Here is a 15,730-nt window from a genome sequence, read left to right on the forward strand (position 1 = left end):
AAACAAGTACCCTTTATCGAAATAGGGATATGGCTTGAGAAGAGTAAAGGAATTAATGACCTGCCATGCATGAGTTCTCTTTGCTAAAGTTGCTTTGTCCTCATGCAGGGGGTGAATATTTGTTATGATGCTTAGTGCCATTATTGGCAACTTCCCCCACCCACAGTCTGAGCATGCGTGAATAAATAAATACACAAGACAACTTTTGTTATGGGAAAATATTGCTGCAGGTTTATTCCATACAAAAGTATGCAATATGGTGGGTTATCTTATGGGCGATCCAAGGGCAGGCAGCTGTACTAGCCTATGCTGCCCCTGCCCGCCTGATGAGCCAGCACTGTGGGTCACCCAGTCAGTGCTACACCTTTTGGTGATCCTCCTCCGGATCACGTGACACGTTGGTCTCTTATTACTCACACCCTTTTCCGGGCGGAGCGTAGCTGGGCAAACCCCCGGTTGGTCAGGCCCCCAACTGCCCGAAGGACTAACGGGGCGCCATCGCGGTTTTCCAGGAACCTGCCCTGAGGCTCCTGGTCTTTTGCTCTGGCACCCCTATTGTTCCGCGCAGTGGTACCCTTACTGTACCCGTTTGCCGCAGAGGTACCCTTACTGTACCAGTCTGCTTACAGATCGCCCTGTAACTCCGCCACAGCTCTGGAGGCGGCCCCCGTCGCCACCAGAGCCCCCCACCAAACCAGCTCATTTCTCACCTGCCAACTGCTTTAGTTGGCACAACAGAGGACGCCAGGAGGGGCGGGGGAGGCAAATATACCCTCCCCTACCATTGCGCCCCAGAAGTCACGTGTGTGGTGCGCCACTGCGAGAGGATTCCTATCTGGCGTCCAACCACTAATGAGGGGTGTGTTAGTACCCAAATGGCACTAAAGGACCACCCTTTTAGGGTGGCCCCCTGCGGGGGCCGCGGGCAGCCGCAAAGTTGCTTCTTGAACACTGAGAGTGACACCCTAGAATCCCACAAGCTGGAGTGCTAAAACAGCGTCTTGTAGTGATATATGTATATAAAGAGCTGGAATTCAGCTTCTTTATTGTGTGCTAGACTAGAGGAACTAACACGTTTTTGTCTGCAAACCTGAATTTATAACACATCTCGAGGTAGGAATATCTGGTCACCCAGGACTGCTTAATCACCCCAAATTGCAAACGGATCCGAGTCTGTGATGTGTAATTCGTTGGACGACTACATTTCTGTACGCTTTTGCCAGTAGAAGGTTTAACTGCCTGGTGACTCTATCCAGGATAATTTCACAGCCATAAGGTAATAGACAGAAGGAATTTGCCTGATATTGCCTACTCTAGTGGCCCCATAATTGGTCCATTGGGTATACTCGAAATTGTCATAAATCCTGCCATCAGGGTGACAGCCTTAGTTTTCATTGCTTCCAGGTGCGGCTTAACAGAGCCCCTTTCTTTGAATGTTAGTATTTATATTGTGTCTCACAGGACATCCGTGTTCCATTAATGAACCAATAGCAATTTGTTCTCATTTTCTTTGATAAGCACACAATTTTGGTTTTCTTTAAACTGATTTCTAGATTGTTTCGTGTCGTGAAGAGTGAAAGTTTGTTGAAAAGACGTTGCAGGCCCACGGGGGTCTGGCTCAATTTAAGTGAATCATCAGCGTATATAATGTGAGTTTGTGCCTGACTCCCAGTTTCGGTGGGCGTGCGTCTAATAGGCTGAGATCTCTGGAGGAGCACGAGATGTAAATGAAGAACAGGCGCTACAACACACCCCTGCTTCAACCCCACTGTGGTGTAAACCTTATAGGAAAGCTTTGTGCAATTACCGATCTTCACAGGTTTTAGTGTGTAGAAGTTGCCTCTAGTAATAGTGGCAGTATCCGGGCTGTTGACAGTTTTCTTCCAGAGAAGGCTGTGTGAAATAGCTTGCGGAGCATGCAGCGGGTGTGAAAGCAGGCAGATGAGACTGCGTTTACTTGTTTCTTCATAGATAACCTGCTGTCCAAAATGATGCAGAGTTTGGGGAAGGGGCAGAGTTCAGCAGGCCACCATGCGTCTTTCCATGGCGAGGTGTTGTTCCAAAAGTTGAGGACTTCTGTCTTGTTGGTGTTAAGCTTGAGACAGTTGTCCTTCATCCAATCGGTGACATTTATCATACATCTGTGAAAGTAAAGTTGTCTCTGATGGTAGAAAGGATCTTTTGACAACGAGAGGATGAGCTGGGTGTCGTCGGCATATGAGGGGATGTTGAGTCTGCGCGATCTGAAGGTGTTGGCCGGGGGGGGTCATGTATGTATTGAAGAGGGTGGGGCTGTGAAACAATCCTTGGGGGACGCTGCAGATGATCTCCTTGGGTTCTGAGGTGAACGGTGAGAGATGGATTTTCTGAGTTATTCCGGTGAGGTGTGAGGTGATCCATTTGAGGGCTTCTCCCTGGATTCCAATGTGGTGGAGTCAGTTGATCAAGATGTGATGGGAGACCGAGTCGAAGGCGACTGACAAGTCCAGGAGGATGGCGGCTGCCATTTCGCAGCTGTTTAGGAGGGCCCTGATGTCGTCGTGGCTGCAGTCAGGGCGGTCTCAGTGCTGTGGTTGGTTTGGAAACAGGTTTGAGAGGAGTCGAGGACGATGTGTTCCAGGTGTTCGGTAAGCTGCTGGTTGATTGCCTTCTCAAGAAACTTTGCTGGAAAGGTGAGCAAGGAGATGGTGCCTCTGATGGTGCATTTTCCGTTTGTGGGACTTGGAAGTTGAGATGCTCCATTATCAGGGTTCAGTCGTCTGAGGAGGTCGTTCAGCAGATAGTGTCCTTGTAGATGATGACAATTTCACCTCCGTGTTTTTTGGCTCAGTCCAGGTGTATTATCTTGTAGTTTTTGGGGGCGGCGATGACAATGTATGGTGCGAAGGTGGGTTCAGTCAGGTCTCTGTGAGGATGAAATAGTGTCCCACATCTCCATGGTGTGTTTGCCGAGCGGTCATGCAATGAGTAGAATGCACTGGAGTTGTGGCATGGTGGTCTCAGTCGGCGTGGTGGATGCAGTTGTGTTTGTGGTTTCTCTGGCATGGTTGATCACTTCAGTGATGCAGGTGAAGCGGCAGTGCTGGCAAGAGAATGGTCTTTTGGTGGTGCATAGAGATGTGTGACAGGTGTTGTTGTCGATGCACCCAGGATAAAGGGCTCTGTGGTCTGTGGCGGTGTAGCTGTGCGGGCTGGAAGAACCAGGGTTCCTGGTGCTGGGCGCAGTACAGGTGCAGACCGGCTTGCCTTGGGCAGCTGTAGCCCCTATTAAGTTGGTCCTGGGAGGTGGAAAAGTGGGAGAGCAAGGAAAAGCAGGAAAAGCGAGTGGGGGCGCTGCTGTGTACGACCAACAAATTACAGTTTAGCACAGGGCAGACAACAAGCACGATCCACAGTAAAGCAATGTGCGAACTACAGTCAACAAAAGTCAAAGTGAATGCAAAGACCGGCACAAAGGAAATGGAGGGCAAGCAGGCAACAACAGAGTCAAAGCCCATAGGCAGGGAGGTGGAGCTGGTACAGGAACCTACTCAACGGAGTCAAGCTGTGGTCTCCATTAGGTAGATCCTGGGAGGAGCGCTGGAAGTCAGAGGAGCAGCAAAAAGCAGGAAATGCAAGCAGCGGGTGCCACTGTGTATGAGCAACAAATTACAGTTTAGCAAAAGACAGACAACAACAAGCACACTCCACAGAAAGGCAATCTTTGAACTACAGTCACCAAAGGTCAAAGTGAACGCAAACACCGGCATGAAGGAACGGAAAACAAGCAGGCAGCAACAGAGTCACAGCCTGTAGGCAGCAAGAGGGCGGGGGCTGTTACAGCATGGAGGGTGGATTTGTTACTGAACGCTTTGTCCATACTGATTGCTAGGGTAGCTAAGTTGGTTGAGGTGCCCTGCCCAGCGTGGAAGGCGGTTAGATTCCAGGGGATGAGCTTCTGATTGTCTTCCCAGAAAACCAGGTCTTAAAGTACAAGGTTGGCAAAATACTTAGAGTGTGCATCCTGCAATTTGATCAGACAATAATTTGTGGCAATGCTCCTTTCCTCTCCTTTAAAAATTGGATTTAGACCGGAGAAGGGCACAATGCAGTGAGTATTGTGGTCCTTCATCAGATTGAACATGACTATTTCAAGTTTTGAGATAGCAACTATTTTTTTTCTGAATGCTGGCTGTTTATGTTGATCAGTATAAACTGCCATATGACTCTGCTTAAGCTGGTATCTATTTTAAGGACCTGCAGCCAAGGCTCCTGGGAGTGCAGCTGTTCCAACCTTGGCGTTTCAGTTGTGCTGCTATGTAGATTATAAGGCCTCCTTTTGATCTGCCCCTGGTGCTGGTTATAATGGCTGGTTTGTTGCATTCCAAATATCCCATTAGGGGGACATAGTTCTCAGCCCAGGTCTCCTGCATGTCAATAATGTGGAACTTCCTCAGGTTATGTTATGTTACATAAATTTATAACCGCGCGCAGATACTCATGAGTGTCCCGGTGCGAAGCCTAGTGGGGCATGGAGATAGACAATCAGGCAAAGAAGTGTGTCTTTAATTTCCTTTTAACAGCTACTGTGTCCTGAATGGACCACAGGATGAGAGGAAGGGCATTCCAAGCAACAGCAGCCTTCACAGCAAAGGAGCTGCCCCCTAGCCTCTGATACTTGAAGCGAGGAACCTGGGCAAAGCATAGGGACATGGATCAAAGGGCTCACGAAGGAACATAAAAAGAGAACAGTCTCTGCAGATAGAGAGGACCGCGCCCGTGAAGAGCATGATGGGCCAGAACCAATGATTTAAATTTAACTCTGTCCACCACGGGAAGCCAATGGAGAGATCGCAGCTGATGGTGAACACTGTTACTAGCCGAAATGCCTAATAGCATTCTGGCTGCCGTATTCTGAACCACCTGTAGCCTTTTCAACCGGTAGCCCGGAACACCAACATAAAGGGCATTGGCATAGTCCAGCCGTGACAGAATCAGTGCACACGTAACCGTTTCCCTCGCCGCCTGAGGTAGAAGAGGAAAGAATTTTCTGAGAGTTTTAAGAAGGCCGAAACAACAGCCGCCCAGCTTCTTAATGTGTATCGAAAAAGAGAGACTCTCATCGAACCATACCCCCAAATTTTTGACGGGATTCGCTGTGGTGATGGGCAGTGGAAGGTTAGGCGGCTACAGCTGCTCTCAGAAATTGGGAGGGAATTTACCAAATAGCAGGATCTCAGACTTCTGTTCATTACACTTGAGCTGTGCATCCGCCATCCATTTAAAAAATAGAAGCTAAGCAATGTTGAACCAATGAAACAGAGTCCGCCGCTTTGTCCCAGGTAAAGAGCAGCTGGGTATCGTCCGCGTAGGCCATCACCTTAGCCTCTAGCTCCTCTGCCAAATATATCAGTGGAGTGACATAGATATTAAAACGGAGAGGGCTAAGGGAAGTTCCCTGAGGGACTCCAGTTGTCACGGACTGAGGGGAGGAGGAGGATGGTGGAAGCAAAATCTGCTCGACCGCCCCTCCAGGAAGGACCTAAGCCAACCCCAAACAGCCCCCGACACACCAATCCCAGCCAGTCGCGCTAGAAGAAGTGCGTGCGGGACCGTGTCGAACGCCGCTGAGAGGTCCTGCAAAATTAATGCAGCTCTCCCGCCGGCGTCAAGACACTCCCGAATGGCCTCTGACACCTCCACTAGAACTGACTCTGTACTATAAGATGCCCGAAACCCTGATTGAGCTGGGTGCAATGTACTTAACAGTTTCTGTGTTGAAGATTTATTTTGGATGCCTGGGATGTTCCACAAACAAATTTCCATTGTACTTAACTTTGTTCTTTTTGTTCTGACTTTGTTGGAGTTCTCATTTATTTTTCGAGGTGGGGTCCCTATGGGCCCTAATCATGCATCATTTCCACTTGTCAAGACAATAGGGAGCCATGACCAGTCAGGGTTTGTATGAACAGATTAGCTGCCTACCTTTGTTGAGTCTCTTATCCCTGTAACTAAACCTGCGCAATTTCGCTGGCTAGTATTCATAGTGCCAATGGCATTTGTCAAGATAGAATATATGGGGCGGGTTAGGATCTTTTTTTCGGCTGGTTGTCTTGTGTATTTTTTTCCATTATTCTTTCATTCTCTGCTGCCCCTAAATAGTGATCTTTTATAAGTGGTAATTGCGAATGCTGAGACCTCATATAAATATTTCAAGCATTTTGATCATGTGCCGCCATTGTGAGTAAATATGGATAACCTTTATCCCGAAAAGAAGATATTTTGATACCTCATTTTCAAAACATTTATTAGCCAGCACCTTTTCGTCAAATCCAGGGTCGCAAAGGATAGCAGGGAGGGGGTCTGACTCTTGTGTTCCTTTCGGTTTTAAGAAGGCCACAGATATAATGTCTGAGGAGTGAAGGGTTTACAGATTTACACAGGTCTTAAAATGTTTCATTAGATTTCCTCGATTAGGAATATCATGCAGCCACTTAGATGTATATTGTGGTATTGATGAGGCAGGTAGAGCAAAATGTTGTATACCTCCTCTATTTTGCATGAAAATACTAATTATATAACCTACTTATATTATAATTTGACTAACGGTGTGCCGTGATATATTTACCAACCTTTTGCAAATTTCGTAAACACCAATTACACGTGGGACTTATTGCTATTTGCATGGCAAAATAACTCTAATAACAAAAATACGTACGCATATTAATAGTAATACATGTGGTAATAGGATATCGCATGATTTATGTTGCTTTTGTGATGTTTGCGTTCCCGTTTTGGACCGTAAAGGTGAATATTATTGCTTTAAATGTCACTATAAGCTAGGAAAATACTAATACATAAAGGGATTAGTGAGGGTTTAACATTAGAATCTTCATTTCTTTGTATTAACTATTCTTTTGTGTTTGTTTTGCTTAAGTTGGCATTTGGGCCTACCTAAAAATGGCGTCCGAAATGGAGTTCAGAAGAGGCCACCGTCTCGTGAGCGCGATGCCTACTGCGCAGACTCGTATGGCTCCGTAGACCTCCAAATAACTAAGGCACAGTGTTCCTGGTCAAGGATAGGAACTTGGTGGACTGCCAAACTTCAGTCAGTAAAAAACTGCAAGCAAACCTTAAACATTGTTGCATAAGCGCAAAATGAACTGCGGAAATGAACCAGCAAAATCCATGAGAACATCCACTAATGTAAAAACGGACGTTTCCAATCAGCCAATCATGTTCATTCTTCGCCTAAAAATGTTATCCCAAAATTTATTATAAAAAGAATAGTAGAATAGGGAGGGGTTCTGGCATTCGGCGGTTTGGATGACTGCACACCCCTATCGACCCCACAGGCGAAGATAGATGCTTGCACGATTTCTGGTCCTTTGGAGATCTTTGGGACTGTAACGTGCTGAGCAAAGAACTTTCGGACTTTGAGCTTTGGCCTGCTTTATTTGGACTATCAACGGCTAAATTTGGTTATGCAGAGCCAAATGAATAAGAGAAAACAATCCAGATAGCAAGAATAGGTAAATATAATGTCATGCAAATTGAACTAAACTCTAAACTTTTGATTAAGCGAAAAATGCTAATATTAATTGCACACAATATTTAGATAAACAAATAACAGAAATTACGAGTTTGTGATTTTTCAATGAAAAGAATAGAGGATTCTGAATCTTAAATGTGTTTTAGCTGGTTCTAAATCACCATCAACCAATCCAACTAATTGGTCCGTCGACCAAGTGGTGGAGTGCCTTGATGTTTAGGATTAGGAATCTATGGGCGGCGAATGCTAATGTATATTCTGTAAAATAGCTTTTCTTCCCTATAGGTAATAAGGTACCCCCCCACATGTCCAGCGCATAGTTATTCATCCCTCCTGTGTGCAGACTCGCGAATGGAGACGTGTGAGTGTTGGTGTTATGGGCCCCACCAATGACTGCTTGTGTGAGTAAGTTAGTGTGACGTCGGGTCTACGATGCAGGGAGGATAGTTGTATATATATTTGCCCCCCCTTTTTCCGGTCTTGCGCTGGATCAGCATCAACAAAAGTTTGCTTGTTATGGAGGAGTTTGATGACTAATGTTGACACTTGGGGAGGCCAAGGTTTGGTCACTTGGTCCATGTTGCAAGCTGTTGATTGTATGGAAGCATCGGGTGGGGTACAATTCACTACTTGACTCTCAACAATGACCACCTGCCAATTGTTTGTGTATCTTCTTTATGTAGTAAAGTGGTCTGCATGGTGGAAATTACTGTTGATGTAGGGTTTTTTGGGGAAAACTACAACCCGGAATGTAAACTTTAGAGCCATGATTGCTTTCAACTGTTGAGATGTCTTCTGGGCCATCCTGCAGGGGAGTGATTTCAGGGATTTCAGGGTTGTCCGGTGTTACTGGATACCCCTTGGGCTTTGGAAATATCAGGAATAATTTCATTTCAGTTGAAAATTGTACTTACCCGCAAAGCCCACAATATCTTTCTTTCCTTTGTGAAGCCTTTTGTAGTCTCTTGGTCAACGTCCCATTTTAGGCCAAGCCTAGACAGAGCTTGCGCTGTCGCTTAGCTACCTGTTGTACTTGCTTTGTGGGGTTTAACTCCGCCCATTGCTTGCGATTGCTTTTCATTTGTCAATGTCAGTGCTCTTTAAAAATCCTTGCTTGCTAGTGGCCAGTGCTGCCTCTTTGTCCCTCTTTATTCTCTTCAGTTTCTCCCACGGAGCAGGGACCAAGTACTGTATCATCACGCTGTAGTTGTTTAAATGTTCTTTGGGGGACTATTTTTTTCTTGGATTCCTGCTCTGTTACAGTTTGCCTGTGTTCAGATTTGGCACCATAGCTGCTTACATTCTAATATAGCATTCCTCCCTCCATCTCCTCTTAATGTCACAGTAATGTTAGTGCTGCCTCCTGCTCCGTTGCTTGTAGTCCAGTTGGCACAGGGGATCTATTGTACTTGTTTTTAAATTTTATCCCGAGTTGTGGAACAGGCGGCTCTAAATTCTTAAGGCATCCAAAGAGCCCCACCGATATTGATCATCGCCTGGGAATCTGTACTTCATCCAAGAACTTGTGTGTATATATATACAATTATATATGAAATGTTAGATAGACTTGTTGGCTGAGTTTCAGGGAATATATGAAGTCAGCGCCCTGATGAAGGATGGTACATGGTTTTTCGAAAACACGCGTCGGCGCAATTGTGTTGGTTATGTTTTGTATATTTGAAATATGTTTTGTGATTTGTAATTGTGTCCTTAGTTGTACTGTATTGTGTAATGTGTTAGTCTATTGTATTATTGTTAGTTTTGATTATATGTTTTTCTTTTTTCTTTTTTGTGAACGTTCTCTGTGGAGACATGTACCGAAATGAGTTGGTTCTCTCCCTATCTGATTGGGGCTCCATTGTCTGAAATGAATTTCAAACAATATTATATATGTTGAATTTGACGTATATGATTTATAATATATCCATATTTAAGAATAAGATGTATAATAGATTTTTACTATTTGATAATAAAAAATAAAAAAATTAACTGCTCCTCTGTGGGACATTCTTTATTAAGCAATGTAGGATGTTAACAATTGTGCAAGGGGTTGGTTGCTGTATATTTTGTTGGTCATTTGGTTGACACTTTTCTCTATCTCTATCAGTAGGTCACTTAGGACTTGAGGCAGAGTGCTCAACTTTTCAAGGATTTGTGAGCAATGGCAAGTGGTGCAGGCTTTATCCGGATCTTTCTGGACCCCTAGTATAAGGACTTGATCCATGAAGGTTATTTTGCAGGTCACATCGTTTTGTGTATTGTCAACCTCAATCATGGTGCCAAAGGGACCAAAAGCCTCTGAGTAAGGTGGGGCTTGAATGCCCGAACTAATCCCCTATGTAAGGTTGATTAGGGTGCCTTGTCTGGCTCCCAAGTACATTATGTATTATAATCCATTGGGGGAGCGCCAGGTATTGTTGAAGCTAATGGATGAAGTACTTCAGGACATTCTGAAGCCGTCCCTTCTGCTGTATCCAACGGTGTACTTCCTTTCGTGGAGGTGATTTTAAAAACAGAGAGCATTGCACGGTAGGTTAAACCCTCTGAATTCCCATAATTACTTCCATGATATCAAAGGCGTGTCCAGCATGACTTGAGTGATTTGTTCTGTCTTGCGGATTTTCTCCTTAATGGAGCACCAGTCTGGGCAGACCTTACCCTCCCGGAGATTGTGGAGATGAATTCCGCCAGTGGGTGGGATAGAAGTTGGGCTAAGAAGGCGAGGGGGAGTGTGATGGATGTAAGCCACATTGGTAACTATTCTGGCTGCTTCCGCGACTCAGTACTTTTACACCAATGCTCAAATGCCTATTGCATCAAGATCGCCTCCTGCCCGCTAAGCCTGGTGCTCCTTGGGGCCTGTCCCCTCGAGATCCTCAGGGTGGGCCAAAGCTAGCAGCAGGCTAGTAGCGAGCTAATAGCGAACTAAACAACTTCTCTCCGGCATACGCTTCTGTTCAGCACACATAGCTCCTGCAGTTTAGCCACACTGCATCTACAGAACTGAGCTAGGTGGGGCTGGTCTCCGGTCACTGGTCCTGATCCCGCTCCCAGTTGGGCCTCTGCACCTCACGCCTCCTCCCCTAACTAGGTTCTGTGGTGCGGTTCTCTTCTGCACACAACCCTGCTCTGGCTGCTTCTTTGCAGCCCCTTAAATCAGCCAGTTAAGGTCAATTAAGTACGTGACCTAACAAGTTCAATTGCTTTCGGATTCCAGTGGGTTTGCACTTCAGTACCAAGGATCCAGTCAACAGCCCAGGGCCAAAGCATAGAAACAGGTGGATCAGGGAGCAAGGCAAGCAGGCTGCGCAGGTTGTACAAACGATGGGGCTGAGCCGGTTGTGCAGCGGAGGCTAGGCAGCAGAACAGCAAGCGAGGCGGGAAGGAGGTGCCTGCAAGTGCCTACCGTAGCTCAATGGCACTAAGCTGCAACTGATGCAGTGCTCCAACTGGCCCCCCAATGACCGTAATGTTGTGGTGCTGGTCTGGCTACTCCCCCCTTCCAGCATCAGCCTTTCTGCGCGGGCTGGGTGAGCCAAGCTCTCCTCCTCCAACCAGCAGCCTCCTCATGGCAGCAGCAGCAGCTGAGGCGCCAACTAAACAAAATTAGTATTGTTTTTCTATCCGTCCTTCCTTACAATAGGCCCCAGTGAATTATTGCTGTGCCACTGTTGCTTTGGGCCTTAGACAAATGGCCTAAGAGAGGGGAAACATTAATTAGAGGAGACATCTTAGTTTAGGCCTGAGAACGATGGCAGAGCGAGGAATGGGGCAAGATGGACCCCATGTTTTCAACAAGGGGCAGGGGAGACTGGGTACTTTGCAAGGTTGTCGCTCTCATTAGTGAAGCAGGTCCAGTGGCACTGTGGCTCAGGAGTTTGAGGGGCCCACTGCATCACAATAATGACTGCTTACCCTTATAAAGAGGTATGGAAGCTCATTTTGCTTGCTAGCATTAGGGATGAGGGCACCGTTCCTGCAAAATGGTGGGCAACACATAAGAGCTCATTTTATTCTGACAGGGACAGATAATCTGTTTAAAGATTGGAGTGATGGCCAGGCATGGCAGGCAAGGGGATGAAGAGGCTGCTACTCAGGGCCGCAGCTATCATTAGAGCAGCAGGTGCAGTTATAGTAGGTCCCTGGGGTGTGAGGAGTTCATAACACCTCAATTATGGGGAGTAGTGTTTTTTTGGGTCAATTTCTATTTTTGCTCTTATATAAATCTCACATTTAGGGGCCGATTCCGATCCGGGTCGGAAAGCACTCTGACCGAGCCAGATCCGGAGTGTTTTCCGACCGAGCCGGAGTCCTGCAGTCCGACCGAGCGAGTACGATGCGGCCGTATGCTGCCGGAGTCGGTTCGGTCGGACTCCCATAGAAGTCCGGTCGTACGACGCGTACATGGGCTCCCATTGACTGAATGGGTATGTCGCGGACAAGTTCACCCCCTACAGTGGGTACGCGTCGGTGCCATCCGCACCATACATGTCTGTGTTGGGGAGACCCATGGGTCTCCCCCTGTGTCCGAGTCGTAGGGCTGCGGGTGACAGGGGGTCCGACGCGGACCCCCAAAGGATACCACCCAGATGATTTGCGAGCCGGACACTCCGGCTCGCACAGGCTGTCCGACGCGTGCATCGTACTGGCTCGGTCGTGATTCGCATCCATTGCACGCCACGGTTAGCTTAAAACCGAGATGTACGGAGAGGTTCGGACCCGGAAACGACTCGGTCGGTGAATTTCATGTAGCTTGCATCGTACTTGCTCGCTCGTACAGCTGTACGAGTCGGCCAGAAAACACGCGTACGGGTAGTAGTTTTTCCTGCCGGATCGCGTTCGGTGCCCTTCCGACTCGGAATCGGCCCCTTAGTGTGGATTATGAGCTACAGAAAAAGTACCCCTGAAATGATAAGCCCACCTCCTGCACTCAGCCCTGACCCGTCCGCTCCCATGCACACAAACAGACAAAAATCGCCCAGATACTGGCCTGTCAGACCAGCCCGTCGGGCACTGCCTGTTTTCTGTATAGGCTAGTCCAACACTGATGACAGCTCAAGAACAGCTGAAGAGGCAACAAATCTTTATTTCAACCACATTTGTTGTTGCTCTAGGCTGGATTGGCTGGTAGTCTTTCAAATGATACAGCCCTAAAAGCAGTGTACTGCCCTTCGGCGTGACAGAAGTTTTTCCTTTATCTGGTGTGACCAGCTGGGCTCAGTTTAAATTACTTGCTGTGAGCAGGTGATGATCATAGTGGACTCAAGCCCTAGCATACCTTCCAAGCAGAAAGTGGTTGCATCCCATTGGTTCCGATGCAAGTGGCGTCAGTGGCAAAGCACATGTGACACGGGCCCTCACACATGCCTGGAAAATGTGCCTCAATGTATCTGTTTGATAGTGAAAAACTTCCAGAATTAGGGTACATTGGGCACCAGCAGGGATGGACTGTCCTGGAAGTGCCAGAAGGACTGGTCTGAACTGTAAGTATCGGGCAATTTTTTGGGATGTTTGTGCAACTGTTTTATGGTCTGGAGGGCCGGGTTTTACTGTTTCCCTAATTATATTACCACAAAAGTTGCCTGCAGCAAGCACAAATGCATACATTCTTCTTGCAAAACACCAATGCAGTTGTCGTTGCAGGTTCAAAACCGCCCCAAATTGCAAATGGAGACGGCTTTTTCAGTTATCTTGTTCGCTAATTGAGACTACTTTTACTGTGGTGTTCGGAACTATTTTCTGTCCCGGTCCAACCTTTGGCCCGGTGCCACTCCACCTACTGCTCTATTAATAGCTACACATCACCCCTGAGTGGCATTCTTACTTCGTGCAGCCTGTAGTGAGGCAGTGGGACCTTTTTGGCGGCATTTTACTTTCCCTGGAGTTCCCTGAGACAGCGTGCAGAAGCGGAGGGGATCGGCTGAGAGTGATACGATCAGTGGTGCCACATGACACTTCTTTCCAACCTCTTCTCGGAGTCCCTCCATTTCTGCTGCCTTCCATCAGCGGCAGCTGTGAATCTGTCACAATGGTAGTCACACTGCTCTGAGTCAAAGCATACCCTCACATCACAGGAACAGTCCAGGCATCGAATGATGCATTTTACCACATCATTTTATTAAATAATTGGCTATGAAGACATCGGTTTGCAAATGGTATCTGAATGGGCGCTAAACATTCTAACACGTCATGGTCTTCAGAGCGCGCCAGTCATACCCAGAAGGTTTTGTGAAGCAGTGAGGTTTGCAGTGCAAGTTTCCCAGGGAATTAATTTCAAATCATGTGAATATGCAATTTGTCACAGCATACTAGCATTTTCTTCAGAAGGGATAAATCAACCCCTTTTCCTTTATACCTTCCTCCCACTTTCTTTCATTTGCCCATACTGTTTTAGTGTCATGTAGAAAACACATGTTAGGGGCGGGATAAAAAAATAAAAAAATACACATATCTCACAACCTCAGGTCTTAACAAAGATCATTCAGCAGCTATAGGTTAGTTACACTCTTATTTCGGGCCCTATTCTCAGACCGCATTTTGGAAGAGGTCAGAAAAAAACTCTGAATTTAGTTAATGAAATGCCTCCATGCGAGTCATAAAATTAACAACACAGCAGCAAGAAATTGCCTGCCCTCTGCGATTAAAGGAATTATGCGATAAAACCGGCGAAACGTATACCCCAAATCATCAAGGATTTTCACTCAAAAATCTTTTTGAAATAGAACACTGTGCCCCCAGACATAAGTTGTCAATTTTAGTTAGCTTAATTAAGTTGTCCTTAAACGGAACTACTTCTTTATTTATAGTAAACAAATTACGTTTGCCCCTTTATCAAAACATCAACTTATCATTTTCAGAAAATACGCACTTGCTCCAAAACTAATTCGGTCTTCAAATTTCAGCTCGAGATTTTCTTTAAACATGTTCCTTTTTACCCCCAAATGCCTTCGTTTAATTTAATAAATAATTTTGTCCCCAAACACTCATTTGGCATTTCATGAAAACAAGTTTGTCGTTAAATATCGCGTAATTTCATCAAATTCACTAATTGTGTTCTCCGTGATCTCATTTTCATGTATATGCCCACGTAGCCCCGAAACAGAAACCGACCAGGAAGAAATTCCTAAGCCCAGGGTCAAACTTACATACCCTAGTTCTACCCCATTATTACCAGATTCTGCCTAATATGGCTGTATAATATATATACTACTGTTTCTATCCAGTACACATTGCCATGCCACTCTCTACATTGAACCAGAAAGTTTCTATGCTACGCTCACATTTTCCACGCAGACACACAGGCAGCATGGAGATGAGATGCGTGTGTGTGGTGAGGATTTGAGGCCCCAAAGGAGGTTGGGCTGGCTGGGTGCTGCAGGGTGCAGTGTAGTTAAAGGGATACTCACCCGATTGCCTACAGCGCACCTCATGGCAGTGGCGCGTGGAAGCAGGGCCTCGGAGTGGTGGCGGCGTAGGAGCTACATGGGCACAGGGTACTAGAGCCACCTGCCTTACCTGTCACCCGCGTGTATGGGGGCACATGTGCGGGGCATAAGGAAGCACGAGGATGGCAGGGGGCAGAGAGACGGTGGGGACTGGGAGGAACCGTGCACAAGTAGGCATAAGCGCACGGTGGCATAGGATACAGAGAACTGTGGGTTCCTGCCATCCCTCTGCACTCTGCCAAGGAGGTCAATAGGACACAAACATGGCAGAAAGGGGCACACCGAAGGGAGCAGGAGCGAACATGGCAGAGAACAGGAACAGCCCACCCAAAGACAGGTGGAGTGTACCACAGCTACCACCAGATCCTCCTGGCAGTTTGCCCAGTTCCACTCAGCCAGTTCACCACCATCATTTGAACATGTTGCAGGGTTGGCTGGCCTCCTTTCACAGCTGGTCCTGCATACAACCAGGCCAGAAGGGATGCATATCCGGCCGTCGAGAACAAATATATCGACAAACCAGAATATGGTTAAGTATATATTGATTGAGTTAAGAGAGCGCCTAGTGGTTTCTTGGCGCTGTTCTATAAAACTCTAGTAGCAAGACTTGCAAGGTACAGGGGGACAACCTGTGCCTCCTATATTTAAACAGGTAAGTGTTTCCGAAAGACACGTGATTCTGTGCTAGTCTGAGTGGGGAGCACATTCAGTATTTAAGGAATCAGACGACAGAAAGGTCTGCTCCGCGCCAATA

The 15,730-nt window shown here is 46.7% G+C and overlaps 1 protein-coding gene across 3 annotated transcripts in view; it reads right to left on the minus strand.

Moving 5' to 3' along the window:
* CARD14 (caspase recruitment domain family member 14) overlaps positions 1 to 15,730 on the minus strand; it is a 462,412-nt gene that overhangs the window by 214,899 nt on the left and 231,783 nt on the right. The window lies entirely within an intron of this gene.

Source organism: Triturus cristatus, chromosome 7, assembly GCF_964204655.1.
Source record: "Triturus cristatus chromosome 7, aTriCri1.1, whole genome shotgun sequence".
Classification (NCBI taxonomy): domain Eukaryota; kingdom Metazoa; phylum Chordata; class Amphibia; order Caudata; family Salamandridae; genus Triturus; species Triturus cristatus.